The sequence below is a fragment of the Sus scrofa genome, chromosome 9 (genome assembly GCF_054392235.1).
Source record: "Sus scrofa isolate SSC_HxYL_T2T_F1_AM1 chromosome 9, Sscrofa_HxYL_maternal_Yorkshire_Landrace_v2.0, whole genome shotgun sequence".
Classification (NCBI taxonomy): domain Eukaryota; kingdom Metazoa; phylum Chordata; class Mammalia; order Artiodactyla; family Suidae; genus Sus; species Sus scrofa.
Genome location: NC_139391.1, coordinates 46,205,715 through 46,224,044, shown reverse-complemented (window position 1 = coordinate 46,224,044; position 18,330 = coordinate 46,205,715). Strand labels below are relative to the sequence as shown.

The following is an 18,330-nucleotide window of genomic DNA, read 5'->3' as shown; positions in this document are numbered from 1 at the left end:
AGATCCTTAACTTCTAGGGTACCGGGGAATTCCAATTTTAATTTTAAATTATCTAGGCAAACATCATTATAGAAATCCCAGGATCTTGATTTAGACAGACCTAAATTTAACTCTGGGCTTTACCACTTACTGGTTGTGATCTTGGACAATTTATTTCACTTCCCTAAACTGCCTTATGAAGATTACAATGACATGCCTCATAAGGCTTTTCAGACGATTATGTAAATGAACCTCTTGTTCACACTCGTGAACAGTTAAGTGACAGCTGCCTCACTCTGTGTGTACATATTCTTTCATGTGTTCTTTCCGTGCACCTCTGCTTTTTGACCATGATCTCTATGAGGGCAGTGCCAGGCTCTTCCACCTGAGGGAGTGGAGTTGTCCTACATGCATAATGCCAAGAAAGCTCAGATACAGTCTTAATGGTATTTGGGGTAGACTCAAGAGAAAGGCCTAGATCATTGATTTTGATTTTGAGGCACGGAATTAATATCTGCATAATGAACCTAGCTACATCTGGCAATGATACATAGTTGTGAGGTTTTAGGAAACTCATTTATTTAATTATTTGTTTATTCACCCAAAACTTGATTGAACATCTGTTATGTCGGAGGCTACCATGTTGGAAAATACACAAGTTCTCTTTCCCCCATGCTTCCGGTTCGTTTAACCTAAAGAAATAATAAGGCAATTTAATTAATATTCATTGGAAAACATTTCAACTATGTAAGGTAACATCGTGCTTTATCAAACAAAACCAGAACCTCTAAAACTCAGCTCTTGAAAGAGAGTAGATTAAAAAAACTGGCTGACCAGAATCCTGACTCTGTTCCAAACTCATCCAACCTCAGGTTTCCTATGTATTTTATTATTTTATTTTATTATTTTATTTTATTTTATTAAGTGTAGCTGATTTACAATGTTGTGTTAGTTTCTGTGCTATAAGCAGGACTTTTTTTTTTTTTAAATCAGGTTTCCTATGTCTTGGCTGTTTCCTCTCTAACCCTCTGGCCCAAGCATAGATTTTACAACTTGTGCTTATTGATGAAATGGGTTAGAGTTCCAACAAAATATTTACTAAGAAAATAAGAGAGAACAAAAAGGACATTTTTGAAAGCAGTATGAAACATTGTTATGACTTTGGAAAATTGTTTGGCAGTATTTACTAAAACTGATCATAATCATATATGCAAGGACCCAGCAATTTTATTCTGAGAAATGTACCCATTGTGCAGTTTTGTGCACATTTGTTCACTAAAGCCATATACCAGGATGATCATAGCAGTACTGTTGGTAATAGTCAAAGACTGGAAACAACCTGAATGTTCATGTATGGTAGAATAGACAAGTTAGGGTATTTTTATACAGTGGAATACCACACAGCACAGTGATGAACAAACTACCATTATGGGTCACAAATAAGTGAATCTTACCAACACAATGTTGAGAGAGGAAAGCCAGACACAAAAGAGGATCTTCTGTCTGGTTCTATTTATCGAAAGTTCCCAAACAGGGAGTTCCTGTTGTGGTTCAGGGGTAACAAACCCGATTAGTATCTATAAGGATGTAGGTTCGATCCCTGGCCTTGCTCAGTGGGTTAAGGATCCGGCATTGCCATGAGCTGTGGTGTAGGCCTGCAGCTGCAGCTCTGATTTGATGCCTAGCCTGGGAACTTCCATATATTTCATGTGTGGCCCTAAAAAGCAAAAAAAAAAAAAAAAAAAAAAAAAAAATTCCCAAACAGGAAAAATTAATCTTTGGTGTTTGCAATCAAGACAGTGGTTATCATTGGAGCTGTGGCTAAAATGGGCAAAGGACCTCTTGGGGGCTAGTAATGTTCTGTTTTATTGATTTGGGTTCTGGCTACATGGGTGAAAATTCATAAAATCAAAATCACTTATGATTTTGGCATTTTTCTATATGTACAGTATATGTCAATAAAAGGTGTTTTAGAAAATAGTATAGCACAGTGGGATTTACTGATCATTCTGTAGCTAACTCAGTCATGAGCTTGGCTTGAATGACCCACTCAGACTAGGCAAATACCCAAGCACTTTGCATATGTTCCTGTTTCCCCTGTGCCCTGAACACCTATTGGGAACAGGTGTAGTCTTATTTCCCACCACATAAGAGCTAATGTCTAGACAGTTGTGTCCCGTTGGTGGCTTAAGTTACCCTCTTCCTGGGTCTCCTAGCCAGTGTCTGTCTCCCAACCAAGGGATTTTCCAGACCCCAGGAGACTGGTAGGACTATGGTGAATGATTTGGTGAATGATTCAGTGAATAGGTATATGTTTTGGGTAAGATCCAAGCCCCCGTACCTAAGAGTGGCTATGCCCCTAAAATAAACCCAATAATAAAATAATCCTTTATCAAAACAACAATTATTACATTCAGGCCATAATTTCTCCCCACCTTTAGGAAATAAGCTTTATGAGGCAGGAATTTTGTTTTATTCATTACCTTATTTTACTCACGGCTGTCATAGCCCTAGAACATAGGACAGTCCCTGGCACATAACAGGCACTCAGTAAAAGTGTTTTGAATGAAATAATTATTCTCAAAGAAAAGCAGCATACCAAGATGATAAGAGTGTATGTTCTAGAACTAGATTCCTTATGTTCAAATCTTACTTCTAGCACTTATCGGCTATGAGCTGTTGGACAAGTTATTTATTCTATCCATGCCTCAGTTTTCTCTTCTGTAAAATAGGGATAGTACTAGTATATCTTCCTCTTACAGTTTACTATAAAGTTTAAAGAATACATGTAAAGACAATGTATGGAACAATTTGGTGAACACCATGCCAAAAGTGGGCTTGTCCTAGCTCTTAGAAATGCAATAAAATTGGGAGTTCCCTTGGCGGCATACTGGGTTAAGGATCTGTTGTTGTCACCCCTGTGGCACTGGTTGCAGTTGTAGTATGGGTTTGATCCCTGGCCCCAGGACTTCTGAGTGCCTCAGGCATGGCCAAAACAAAAGCCAAACAAACAAAAGAAATGCAAGAAAATTGAAATTTTCTGACCATATGTATGTGACACACAATGGGATAATTAATGAAAAGAAAATAAAAACAAAATTACTGAAATGAAGAAAATCTTAAAAAAATATTAAAATTCAAGATCCCAGCAAGATTTTTTTTGCAGGTATGGACAAGCTTATTCCAAAATTTATATGGGGAGTTCCCGTGGTGGTGCAGTGGTCAACGAATCTGACTAGGAACCATGAGGTTTCGGGTTCGGTCCCTGCCCTTGCTCAGTGGGTTAACGATCCGGCGTTGCCGTGAGCTGTGGTGTAGGTTGCAGACTTGGCTCAGATCCTGCATTGCTGTGGCTAGTGGCTTCAGCTCCGATTGGACCCCTAGCCTGGGAACATCCATATGCCACGGGAGCGGCCCAAGAAATGGCAAAAAGACAGAAAAAAAAATTTATATGGGAAGGCAAGGAGCTAGAATAGCTAAAACAATTTTGAAAAAAAAAAAAAAAAAAGAGTAAAGTAGGAGGAATCACCCTATCTAGTGCTAAGGCTTACGATACAGCTATAGCCTCTCTCTAAGGATGCAGTAATCAAGATAGTATGGACTGATAAACATATAGATCAATGAAACAGACCAGAGAACCCAGGAATCGACCCATACAACTGTGCACAACTGAATTTTCACAAAGGGACAAAAGCAATTCAATAGAGAAAGGATGGTCTTTTCAATAAATGGTGCTGGAGAAATTGGACGTCCAGAGGCAAAAGAAAGGGGAAAAAAAGAACCTTGACTTAAATCTCACATCTTATACAAAAGTGAGTTCAAAATGGATCATGAATTTCAATGTAAAATATGGTATCTGGAAAAGATGGAAACTCTAATTAGAAAGGATACCCTTGGAGTTCCCATTGTGGTTCAGTGGGTTAAGAACCCAACATACTTCAAATAACAGATGCTGGAGAGGGTGTGGAGAAAGGGAACCCCTACACTGTTGGTGAGAATGTAAATTGGTATAGCCACTATGGAAAACAGTATGGAAATTCCTCAAAAAACTGAATATAGAATTACAATATGATTCATCAATCCCACTCCTGGGCATATATCTGGACAAAAGTTTCATTAAAAAAGATACATGCACCTGTATGTTCATTGCAGCACTATTCACAATAGCCAAGACAAGGAAACAACCTAAATGTCCATCGACAGATGAATGGACTAGAAGATGTGGTACATATACACAATGGAATACTACTCAGCCATAAAAAGAACAAATGCCATTTGCAGTGACATGGATGGAACTAGAGACTCTCATACTAAGTAAAGTAAGTCAGAAAGAGAAAGACAAATACCATATGATATCACTCACATGTGGAATCTAAAATATGACACAACTGGAGTTCCCGTCGTGGCGTAGTGGTTAACGAATCCGACTAGGAACCATGAGGTCGAGGGTTCGGTCCCTGCCCTTGCTCAGTGGGTTAACAATCCGGCATTGCCGTGAGCTGTGGTGTAGGTTGCAGACGCGGCTCGGATCCCACGTTGCTGTGGCTCTGGCATAGGCCGGTGGCTACAGCTCCGATTCAACCCCTAGCCTGGGAACCTCCATATGCCGCGGAAGCGGCCCAAGAGATAGCAACAACAACAACAACAACAACAAAAAGACAAAATAAAATAAAATAAAATAAAATATGACACAAGTGAACCTATCTACAGAACAGAAACAGACTCATAGAAATGGAGAGCAGACTTGTGGTTGCCAAAGGGGAGAGGGAGGGAGTGAGATGGATGGGGAGTTTGGGGTTAGTAGATGCAAACTATTATATTTAAGAATGGATAAGCAATGATGTCCAGCTATATAGCCCAAGGAACTATAATCCAGTCGCTTGTGATAGAACATGATAGACAATAATATGAGAAAAAGAATGTGTGTGTGTGTATATATATATATAAAACTGGGTCACTTTGCTATACAGCAGAAATTGACAGAACATTGTAAATCAGCTATAACAATAATTAAAAAAAAAGAACTTGACATAGTGTCCCAGAGGATTTGGGTTTGATCCCTCGCCTTGCTCATTGGGTTAAGAATCCAGTGTTGGTATAGTTCACAGATGTGGCTAGGATCTGGTGTTGCTATGGCTGTGGTATAGGCTGGCAGCTGCAGCTCTGATTTGACCCCTAGCTTAAGAACTTCCATATGCTGCAGGTGCAGCCATCAAAAGAAAAAAATATTTTTTAAAGGTATCTGTATCCAAATGTTCATAGCAGCACTATTTTTATTTTTTATTTTATTTTAATTTTTAAAATTACTCAATGAATTTATTACATTTATAGTTGTACAATGATCATCACAATCCAATTTTATAGGATTTCCATCCCACAACCCCAGAGCATCCCCCACCCCCCGAACTGTCTCCTTTGGAAACCATAAGTTTTTCAAAGTCTGTGAGTCGGTATCTGTTCTGCAAAAGTTCATTGTGTCCTTTTTTCAGTTTCCACATGTCGGTGAAAGCATTTGATATTGGTGTCTCATTGTCTGACTGACTTCACTTAGCATGATAATTTCTAGGTCCATCCATGTTGCTAAAAAGGCCAGTATTTCATTCCTTTTAATGGCTGAGTAATATTCCATTGTGTATATGTACCACATCTTCTTGATCCACTCGTCTGTCGATGGGCATTTAGGTTGTTTCCATGTCTTGGTTATTGAAAATAGTACTGCAATGAACACTGGAGTACATGTGTCTTTTCGAGTCATGGTTTTCTCTGGATAGAGGCCCAGGAGTGGGATTAGCAGCACTATTTTTAATAGCTAAGACATGGAAGCAACCTAAATGCCCATCGACAGAGAAGTGAATCAAGAGGTGGGTGGATGAAGATGTGGTACATATGTACCATGGAATATCACTTGACCGTAAAAAGAATGAAATAATACCATTTGCAGGTACATGGATAACCTAGAGATTATCATACTAAGTGAAGTAAGTCAAACAGAGAAAGACAAAAACAAATATTTATATGTGGAATCTAAAATATGGCACAAATGAACCTATCTACAGAACAGAAACAGACTCACAGTTAGAAAACAAGCTTATGGTTACCAAAGGGGAAAGGAGTATGTGTGGGGGGTATAAATTAGGAGTTTGGGATTAACATATACACAGTACTGTGTATAAAACAGATAACAACAGGAGCTATACTCAATATCGAAGAGACACTGTCCCTTTTTTCTCCACACATTCTGGGAGCACATGCCCCACTTTATGTATATAATATGTATAATCGCTTTGTTGTACATATAAAGCTACCACAATATTGTCAATCAACTATATTTCAATAAAAAATTAAAATTAAATATGTAAAACATGGGAGTTCCCATTATGGCTCAGCAGGTTAAGAACCCAACTAGTATTCATGAGGATGAGCGTTCGATCCCTGGCCTTGCTCACATGGGTTAAAGGATCCAGCATTACTGTGAGCTTCTGCTTAGGTCTCAGATGTGGCTCAGATCTGGGGTTGCTGTGGCTGTGGCATAGGCCTACAGCTGCAGCTCCAATTCGACCCATAGCCAGGGAACTTCCATGCGCTGCAGGTGCGGACCTAAAAATATAAATAAAAAATTGAAAAAAAAAGTAAAATATGAAAAAAAAATCACTGTATGATTCCATTTATATGACATTCTTGAAATGACAAAACTGTAGAGATGAAGAAGTGATTGGTGGTTATTAGGGGCAGGGACAGCATGTGTGTGTTGTGTGTGTGTGTGTGTTGCGCACAAATATAAAGGCGTAATACAAGGGGGTTCTGCTGGGGTGATAAAACCATTCTCTATTTTGATTGTGGTAGTGGTTCCAGGGATCTACATAGTTTAAAAATTGCATAGAACTACATATACATGAATGAATGCAGACCAAAAAATGGCAAAAACTGAATAAGATCTGTAGTCTAGTTCAAGGTATTACATCAATGTCAATTTCCTGTTTTCAAATTGTGCTACAATTATATGAGACGTCACCATTGGGGAAGCTGGGTGCCTGTTAAACAGAACTCTGTTGTTTCAGCTTTCTGTGAGTCTACAATTACTTCAAAATAAAAAGTTTTAAAAAGTGTAAAACACTTCTCACAGCATGTGATACAATAGTGAGTGCTCCATAAGCATTAACCATTATTCTCTTTTTAATTAGCCTTTATTATTATAATAAAAGGAGAATTACTCATTTACATTATTTTCAGGTCACATAATAAGCAATCAATAATATTTGTTGATATTTTTTGTCTTTTGTCTTTTTAGGGCTGCACCCATGGCATGTGGAGTTTCCCAGGCTAGGGGCTGAATTGAAGCTGCAGCCACTGGCCTACGCCACAGCCACAGCAATGCCAGATCAGAGCCATGTCTGTGACCTTCTCCACAGCTCATGGCAATTCCAGATCCTTACCCCACTGAGCAAGGCCAGAGATTGAACTCGCAACCTCATGGTTCCTAGTTGGATTTGTTTCTGCTATACCACAACAGGAGCTCCAATATTTGTTGATTAATTGAATGAATGATAAGTATGGGGAAAAGATGGAAGAATGATAGATTGAAAAATTGAGTCACACTGCAAGCATCCTTCATGGAACTTCCATTCTAAAGGATGAAACAGACATGAAAATAACTAATCCTAAGGCTTCCTGGAGGTAGTGGCTTTGAGCTGAGACTAGGAGAATAAATAGATGGAGAAGAAGGATAAGGAACAGAATGAGAATATAAAGGAGATTGAGGAGAGTTTTGAATGTATTTAAAGAGTTTTGTCCCTTATTCTGCAGATAGGAGTGCCATTAAAGAGTTTGTGTAGGAGTTCCCATGTGGCTCAGTGAGTTATGGATCTGGCACTGTCACTGCTGTGGCTCAAGTCACTGCTGTGGCACAGGTTTGATCCCTGGCCCATAACTTCTACATGCCATGAGTGAGGCCAAAAAAAAAAAAAAAAAAAAGTGTAAGATAATTCCAGTGGCAGTGCAAAGGATGGATAACCACAGCAAGAATGTAGACCAACTGGAAATATACAGTCCCCTACTAGGAGATTAGTTCTGAGTTGACAGGGATATATTTATATTAACATGTCAGCAGTCACATGGTTATGACCAACTTTTCTCTGGTCTAGACAGAATTTTTAGAGGTGGTAAATCCTGACCTGTTATAAAAAGGATGTAAAAAAGATAAAGAAGGAGTTTCTGTTGTGACTTAGCGGGTTAAGAATCCAACATAGTGTCCTGGAGGATGCAAGTCTGCTTCCTGGCCTTGGTAAGTGGGTTAAAGATCTACCATTGCCACAAGCTGCGGTGTAGGCCAGCAGCTGCAGCTCCAATTTAATTTCTAACCTGGGAACTTCCATATGCCGCAGGGGAGCCCATAAAAGTAAAAACATAATTAAAAATTTTAACAAAGGAGGCAAGAATATAAAATGGGAAAAAAACAGTCTTCAGCAAGTGGTGCTGGAAAAACTGGACAGCCACATGTAAATCAATGAAACTGGAACATACCCTCATGCCATGCACAGAAATAAACTCAAAATGGTTTAAAGACTTAAACATAAAGACAAAACACCGTCAAACTCCTAGAAGAGAACACAGGCAAAACATTCTCTGACTTCAACCTTACAAATGTTTTCTCAGGTCAGTCTCCCAAGGCAACAGAAATAAAAGCAAAAATAAACCAATGGGACCTAATCAAACTGACAAGCTTTTGCACACAGCAAAGGAAACCATTAAAAAAAAAAAAGACAATTTATAGAATGGGAGAGAATAGTTTCAAACAATGCAACTGACAAGGGATTAATCTCTAAAATATACAAACAACTTGTACAACTCAACAGCAAAAAAGCCAACAACCCAATGGAAAAATGGGCAAAAGACCCAAACAGCCATTTCTCCAAAGAAGATATACAGACGGCCAACAAGCACTTGAAACAGTGCTCAACATCACTTATGATGGACCATGATAATGTGAAAGAAAAGAATATATATATGTATGTGTAACTGGGTCACCGTTCTGTACAGTAGAAAATTGACAGAACATTGTAAACCAGACACAATGGAAAAAAAATCATTGAAAATAAAATAAAAAATTTTTAAGATGAAGAAGAATGTTACAGGTATCTCTGTTTTGGGTTATATTTATTTTCTAGAATTCTAGGACTGAGTGAAAATGAAGTCAATGTATAGTCCCCTTCTTCCTTCATAGATAGTTTTTAACTTCCCCCAGACAAATAGGTGTCTTGAAGAAAAAAAAAGTATTAAATCTAAAAAAAAAGTGATTTCTAGAGTCCCCTTGTGGCATTGTCATCACATTGGCTCAGGCCAGTGCTATGGTATGGGTTCGATCCCTAGCCCTGGAACTTCTACATGCTGTGGGTGTGGACACCCAAAAAGGGATTTCTATAAAAGCTAATTCAAAGAGACTGCAACCAGCTCTCCTGAGGATGTTGTAATTCGGGGATTTGCATTTCTCTGTATTTCTTTACCTAGCCTATTTCCTCTTTCTAAGGTACTTTGGTTGGCATGGAAACATAAACAAACACAACTATTTTCCTCTAGTTGGACTGCTAGATTCCACCCTGAGCTCTGCCCCTCTGCTTTCTCTCTCATGGCTACTTTCCACAATACTTCAATTAACCATTGACTTTTTCTGCCAAACTACTACCCACTTCCAACCCACTGCTGCCTTAACTTTCTTTCCCAATCTCCCTCTACCTGGTATGATAGCAGTCTTGAGTGTGTGGACTAGGGCCGCAACTGAGGCATACAGAGGTTCCCAGGCTAGGGGTGTAATCCAAGCCATAGCAGCCAGCCTATGCCATAGCTACAGCAATGCCAAATTTAAGCCCTATCCACAGCTTGTGGCAACACCAGATCCTTCACCCACTGATCCAGGCCAGGGATTGAACCTGCATCCTCATGGATACTAGCTGGGTTCTCAACCTTCTGAGCCACAATGGGAACTCCCAAGACTTCCTCTTTCTGTGGAGCTATATTAATTGGAATTGTGAATATCTTTGGTATGGACAGCAAAAAAGCCAACAACCCAATGGAATGGAATGTGTTTCCTATCGAAAAGCTGTATAAGTAAATAGTAATACATTTTAATAAATAGAAAGATAAACAGCAGAGACCCTCTAGGAAGTAGAGAAATGGATACTAACTGGTGCAAAAGAGTGATCCCAGATAATGGATGGCATAGGTAAAATTAAGAACTAGAGTAAAAGGATTGAGGGGAGCAGCCCAAATCTGAAGTTTTTTTGTTTTGTTTTGGGGCCAAACCTGTGGCATATGGAAGTTCCCAGGCTACGGATTAAATCAGAGCTATAGCTGCTGGCCTGCACCACAGCCACAGCAACGCCAGATATGAGCTGCATCTAGCGACCTCCACCACAGCTCTTGGCAATGCTGGATCCCCAACCCGCTGAGTGGGGCCAAGGATCGAACCCACATTCTCATGGATACTAGTCAGGTTCGTTTCCACTGAGCCACAACAGGAACTCCCTGGAAAGCTCTTAAATGAACTATTTATTAACTATTCTTTGCCTCTCCTCATTCTCCTGCTTCTTCCTAATATAGTCATAACTTGGGACAAGATGTGATCACAGACATTGCATGAAATGTGGTGACATTCCTAATAGGATATGATACAGATCAGATGGGGAGGAGATCTGACTCTGAACAGAGGCTTCTGGAATGTCCTATAGCAACAGGTGGATCTAATGTCAGAGCTGTTAATGATATGGGGGAATGGGTGAAATCTTTCATCTTTGGTGATAAGCACTGTGAACATGAAAATCCACGTGTTGAACACCTGCTTGTGCTTGGTGCCACCAGGAACAGGACCCACCGACATACACCCTACTAATGAGGAAACTGCAAAAGAGAACTCAAAAGGTTAAACACAGATCTCCAAAGAGAGATGTGTTTATATGCTCTATGTAGGTAAAGTGAGTGTATTTTTAGCATAGCAAGTTCTGGCCAAGCAAGCTGAACATGAAAACATGAATACTGCCCAACTTCAACAGACCCACCCAATTCAATATTCTAGCTTTAACAGTGGAAGTGAAAGCCTGCTTATTGTGTAGAGCTTATTGTATAAATGACTGATTAATTCTTATTATACACTGCCTTGTAATGAATCTACACCACCTTCCCTATGAAATTATCTTTCCACTAGGACAAAAATCCCTCTTAAATAGCTAGCTATTTGGGAACTTTGAGAAAAGTCATTCTAGATTGACAAGTTAAACACATAGATGAGCACTAATTTTTTAATGTATACGAAAATGTTCTCAATTGATAACAATGGAGTATAATACAACTTAGAAAGCTATTTGTCTGTATACCAAATGTCTCAGAATGCTACACTTCTAATAGTTGGGTTTTTTTGGCCACAACCATGACATGCCAAAGTTCAGGTGCCAGGGATTCAACCCATGTCACAGCAATGACCCAGGGCACAACAGTGACAACACCAGATTCTTAACCCACTGCACCACAATGAAACTTCCTATATAGGATTTTTATAGTTTTCCCTGTCACTTACCCTGCTCTTGGCTTCCACTTCTCTTCTTAGGCTGTAGCTTATTTATTATAGACTGTCTTCCCTTCTAATACAGCATCTAATCTGCTGTGGGCAGATAATTGTTACTTACATGTATACCAGCTTCAGCTATTATGAAGTGCTTATCTGACCCCTGCAGTTGACATCATTTTCTGTCAGTCACAGTCCTAGAGCCTAGCCTGGCCAACCAGAATATTTCATCTCCCTTACCAATGATTGGTTCAGGGATGGGCACATGACCCAAGCTGGGCCTGTCAAAACTGTCCTAGGATTTTTGCCTGAATGATCAGGAAAACAGTTCTGAGGCTTATCTTAATGCTATAGAATTAGGTATATCTGGAGCTGCCCAAATCCATTTTATGGCCCCATGAAGAGAATTTAACATAACAGGAAAAAAGCTGAGATGAAGAGACACAGACCTGACAACATCATCTGAACATCTGAATCCTGAACTTGATAGCTTCCATGAGCTCATGTATCCACTCCATACACACTGACTTTTTATTTATATTTTTGTTGTGTTTAAACTGGTTTGGGTTGGGCTTCTGGGCCCTCATTTGTAACCCAAAGAGCTCTGACAAATACGAACTTCACATCAACACTTTGAGATAATAGGGATATTAATCCTGGTTTTACAGATGGAAGAATTAATGGCTTATTGTATAAATGAATACATGTCATTGTCATAGAAAATGAACTTCGGAGTTCTCATCATGGCGCAATGGAAACGAACCTGACTAAGAACCATGAGGTTGCGGGTTCAATCCCTGGCCTTGCTTAGTGGGTTAAGGGTCCAGCGTTGCCACGATCTGTGGTCTAAATCACAGATGTGGCTTTAATACCACATTGCTGTGGCTGTGGCGTAAGCCAGTGGCTACAGCTCCGATTTGATCCCTAGCCTGGGAACTTCCATATGCCTTGGGTTCAGCTCTAAAAAGCAATCAACAACAAAACCAAAAATAAAGACTCTCAAATTTTCAAGTTTTATTTATTTATTTATTTATTTATTTATTTATTTATTTATTTATTTATGTTTTTCTAGGGCCGCTCCCGAGGCATATGGAGATTGCCAGGCTGGGGTCTAATCGGAGCTGTAGCCACTGGCCTACACCACAGCCACAGCAACGTGGGATCCGAGCCGCGTCTGCAATGTACACCACAGCTCATGGCAAGGCCAGATCCTTAACCCACTGAGTGAGGCCAGGGATCGAACCCGCAACCTCATGGTTCCTAGTCGGATTCGTTAACCACTGAGCCACGATGGGAACTCCCTCAACAGTTTTAATTGAAACATTTTTTCCTAATGGATAGTCTTTCCTCCTTCTTTCTTTCCTTCTCTTCCTCCTCCCTCCCTTTCTCCATCCCTTCCCTCTTCCTCCCTTCCTCCCTCCCTTCCTTCCTTCCTTGTCTTTCTCTCTCCCTCCTCTCTCTCTCTTTTCATTTTTTCATTTTCTTTCTAAAAGAGTCTGAAAGACTTATTACAAAAAATAAGAATAGTAGTCTCTTACTCCCTTCACCTCACTTTCATGCCTCTCTCTTTACTCTTTTAACTGATTCCTTTGTATTTTCCAGTTTTTGTTTTTGTTCTTGTTTTTTAGGGCCGCACCTATGGCATATGGAGATTGCCAGGCTAGGGGTTGAATCAGAGCTGTAGCTGCCGGCCTACACCACAGACACAGCAACTTGGGATCTGAGACACATCTGCAAACTACACCACAACTCACGGCAACACCAGATCCTTAACCCGCTGAGTGAAGCCAGGGGTCAAACCCGCATGCTTGTGGATACTAGTCGGATTTGTTACCATTGAGCCAGAACGGGAATTCCTTCTAGCATGTTTTGAATAACATGATTATACTGAAATTTACTGATTTATATATTTTAGACATTATCTGTTGATCTCACCATTATGAAAGATGAAGATTTATCTCTCTTTTACACACACCACCACCACAGTTATATATGTCCCATGCCCCATTTCCTAGTATAATTGTATCACAATTTTGGTTATTTAGCCTTATTAAGATTAAGCCACGGAGTTTCCTTGTTGCATGGTGGGTTAAGGATCTAGCATTGTCACTGCAGCAGCTCAGGTTTTTGATATGGCACAGTTTCGTCCCTGGCCCTGGCATCCCACATGCCCTGGGTGTAGCCAAAAAAAAAAAAAAAAAAAAAAAAAAATTAAGCCATAAAGACTATGTAAAGGCTATTCACAAGTGAGTCATATAACGTTCTATGATTTTTCTTTTTTGCAAAACTTTGTGCTTCCTGGAAGTTAATAATTATCCTTTTTGTTTGTTTGAGTGCTTAGTTTTCTATGGACTTATTATTTCAGCTCCAAGCTTACCCCCAACTATAAAATCAGCACTCAATACATTAAGTGCTTTGGGTGTTCTAGTTCTCTCATTCTGGCAGCTTCTCTCCCAGAGTGATCTGACCCACTTCAATCCCGACTGGTTGCTGTGTCCCTGGGTGCACAGTGGCTTCCCAGGATCTCTCTTCACCATCATCCTGAGATTCCCTTCACCCTTCTCTGTGTTGTCTTTCCAGCCCATGTTTTCCTCCTTGATTTAGTTCTTCATTTTGGTGAAGTACATCCCTCAGTAGCTTCCTGAATACAACTATTATTTTTTGTAGTTGGGAAATTAATTTTTGGAGACTTTGCATGCTGGAAAGTATCTTTGCTTTCTTACTTCATTGATAGTTTGGCAATATTTGGGATTCTAGTTTGTAAATACCTTTTTTTCAGAATCTTAATAGTATCTCTTCATGGCCTTCTAGCTTCTAGAGTGGCTGCTATAGGTCTGAAGTCATTTGGATTTTGAAGCTTTTCTATGTGGGCTTTTTTTTTTTTTTTTTTGGCTGCACCTGTGGCATGTGAAAGTTCCTGGGCCAGGGATCAAACTCGAGCCACAGCAGTGACCCAAGCCAGTGCAGTGACAACACTGGATCCTTAACCCGTTAGGCTACAAGAAGACTCCTGTTCTCGCTGCTTTATTGACTTTCTATTGCCATAGGGTGAATTAAGTCATGAGGATGGAGTCCTCATGAATGGGATTAGTGCCCTTATAAGAAGATGCCAGGGAGGAGTTCCAGTTGTGGCTCAGTGGTAATGAACATGACTAGAATCCATGAGGACATGAGTTCGATCCCTGGCCTTGCTCAGTGGGTTAAAGAATCTGGCATTGCCATGAGTTGTGGTGTAGGTCACAGATGAGGCTCAGATCTGGTGTTGCTGTGGCTGTGGCATAGGCCAGCGGCTGCAGCCTGGGAACTTCCATATGCTGTGGTGTGGCCCTAAAAACAAATAAACAAAAAGAAGATGCCAGGGAGATAGCTCTCTTTTCTGCCATGTGAGGTTACAATGAGAAGTCAACTGTCTGCAACCTGAAAGAGGATCTCACGAGAACCTGACCACGTTGGCACCCTGATCTCAGACTTTCAGGCTCTAGACTACGAGATACAAATTTCTATTGTTAAGAGCCACCCAGACTATGAACTGATTAAGATGATGCCCAAGAGGCATCTCAAACTCAGTACTCAATTTAACCATCTCTAAAAGTATTACTTACCATTCCCACCATGAAACCTGGTGTAACCAGGAATGCAACATCCTGCATTCCCACCATGAAACCTCTTAGTTTCTTTGACAGTGGCTGCTGCTTCCATCCTCCCAAGTCTACAGGCCTAGAAACTTAGCGTCATTCTTTGTACCTCCTTTACCCTTCTTCCCCAAATCCAATCTATTCCTGTGTCCTATCACTTAGCTTACTGTTGATCTCCCAAATCTGTCTCTTTTCCTCAACTCTTATGCTGGGTTGAGAATGAACTAGAGGGACCAGGATATCACTTAGAAGGTGTTTTCAATAGTCTAAGTGAGAGATGATCAGGAACCTCCTAACCAATCTCTTTGGCCCCTCAAAAATCCATCTCTGGTCAACCGTCAGAGAAATATTCTTAAAGTCCCACGAAGTTACCCTCATCTTCAAAATCTTCAATGGTTCCCCTTAACTTATAGGTTAATGTATAAATTTCAGTGCCTGACATAGGCTGTTTATAGAGTGACTCCTGACAGGCTCTCCAGCCTCAGCTATTGCCTCTTATTTCCTCAACACATGCTGATACACTTAAGCTATCTGTGGGACCCTACTCCCCATCCTAGTCAACCTGCTGTTGGCTCATCAGTAATGCTCTTCAATCCATGGTTCACCTGATGAATTCCTACTCAACCTTCAACATCCTCCCCAGAATTTCATCTTGAAAGCTTCCCTGAAAGGCCACATCCTTAACCCCTTGCAGAATTAATTACTCCTCTTAGGCTTACTACATATTTTCTTTTTTCTTTTTCTTTAATTTTTTTGGCCTCACCTGCAGCATGTGGAAGTTCCTGGGCTAGGGGTCAAATAAGAGCTGAAGCTGCTGGCTTACACCACAGCCACCGCAATGCAGGATCCAAGCCACATCTTCCACCTATGCTGCAGCTTGCAGCAACAAGTGGGATCCTTAACCCACTGAACAAGGCCAGGGATCAAACCTGCATCCTCAGGCTACTAGTTGGGTTCTTAACTTCTGAGCCACAAAGGGAACTCCCTCATTTTTTATTTTAAAACTTAGTACATTTTAAATTATAGAATGCATCATTATGCTATTTTGTTAATATGTCCATCTTTGCTACTACTATAATATAAATTCCTTGAGGTCCTCTATCTGTTTTCATTCATGTTTATTCTCCCAGGGTCAAATATCATGCCTGGCATACAGTGAGTGTACAGTTAATGTTTATTAAACTGAACTGAATTTCTGTACATGTGAGGCATGAAGGAAGAAGAGGGGATATTAAGAGAGAGGGAGGTAGGAGCTAAGTTTGGAGAGGTTGGGAGAAGGCAACTTGTTTGCTAATCTATGATACTTGGATATATGTATTTTTTTAAGATTCAACAGTGTTTTAGTTATCAACAAAAAATGCACAGACTCTTTAGACTTTCAGAACCCCACTCCTATACTAATCTTATTTATCCACCCCATGCTAATCATTTTTAAAAAATTTTTTATTTGAAGCTTGAATTTTTACCCTTGGAAAATTGGAACCAGCAGAGTCTTGAAGCTGGGGGGCAATTTGGAAAATTTTGTTTAAGAAGCCAGTTCTAAAAGCAGACTGGAATACTTGCAACAGTGCAGACAATAGATAATAAATGTGTACATTAATATAATGGCAGTGGAATAAATGTGTACATTAATATTCCAACCATGGCTCAGTAGAAACGAACCAGACTAGGACCCATGAGGATGCAGGTTCAATCCCTGGCCCTGCTCAGTGGGTTAAGGATCCAGCATTGCCCTGAGCTGTGGTGTGGGTCACAGACACAGCTCAGATCTGGCATTGCTGTGGCTGTGGCGTAGGACAGCAGCTGCAGCTCTGATTTGACCCCTAGCCCGAGAAACTCCATATGCCACAAGTGTGGCCCTAAAAAGCAAATTAAAAAAAAAAAAAAAGGAGAGATAATGGCGTGCATATGGACAAATGAGTTAGGTTGTAAACAATATTTCTAAAATAAAGTTGATGAATTTAATTCAGAGGGGTAAGGTAATGAAGGTTAAGACCTCTCTAAGTTTCTGGCTTATGTGGTTGGTGATAGTGTTAACCAAGATATACAGTACAAGAAGGGCAAGGGTGTCGGGAGGTTCAGACATGCTCAGAATAAAGGGCTGGTGAGACAGCCAGAATAAATATACCAAGTCACAAGCCTGGGGGTTATGCAATTTGGTGGTTATCAAAACACTAAATGCCTGGTGACCTCATGATGGGTTAGATAATCTTCAAAGGAAGAAAGAGAAACAGGAAAAGTCCTGGGAGCCAAGGAAGGAAAATATGGAGAAATAGGGGGTATGCGACAATATGAAACAGTGGAGAGTAAACATGTTCTAATGCGTTTTTTATAAATTCCCCCGGGATGTTTGGCAGTATTCTACTGGGAGCAAGAGAAAACAAAGAGCTGTGGGCAATCAAGTTTGAAAAGTCCTGCTCCAAACAAATTTGGACAAATTTCTTTAAAATACATTGTGTATTTCCCAGAGGGAAAATTTAATTGATTGATTGATTCATTCATTCATTCTGTTCAACAAATATTAAGCATCTTTTATGTGCTGTAATTATAGGGCTATCCAGTAACAAAATAGATAACAGGAGTTCCTGTTGTGATGTGACAGGTTCAGTGATGCCTCTACAGCGCCAAGAGGCAGGTTCAATTTCTGGCCCCTCACAATGGGTTAAATAAAGGATTTGACATTGCCTTACATTGCAACAGCAGCTCAGACCTGATCTCTGGCCAGAGAGCTCCATATGTCACAGGGTGGCCAAAAAAGAAGAGTATGCATTTCTTGGAAAAGTCACATATTAACTAATTAAATAAATCAACTGCAATTCAGTTAAATGCTGCAGAGTTGAAGCACAGGGTATTATAAAAGTGTCTGATGGGAGGACATGAACACACTTCTTCACCAGAGCAACTCAAGGGACTAGTGTTCTGCAGAACAAAATTGAGGAAGTGTGGCTGTGGAAAGGTCAAGTAGGCTGAGAACTGGAGCATATGTCCGTGGAGTTAAAAATAAAGAGGTCATTCATGGTATTAGTGAGAGCTTTTTCATAGAGTGGGAGTTGATGAGGTCTAGACAGACAATCTACTCTTTGGTAATGTAAGGGAAGAAGCAAAAGGGCTGCGGCTGCAAGGGGAAGAGAAAGTCGAGGGTAGGTCTTTAGTCTGTCTTTAGTC

At 40.2% G+C, this 18,330-nt stretch overlaps 1 protein-coding gene across 1 annotated transcript in view; it reads right to left on the bottom strand.

Annotated features, from left to right (window-relative positions):
* IL10RA (interleukin 10 receptor subunit alpha) overlaps nucleotides 1-18,330 on the bottom strand; it is a 926,736-nt gene that overhangs the window by 140,931 nt on the left and 767,475 nt on the right. The window lies entirely within an intron of this gene.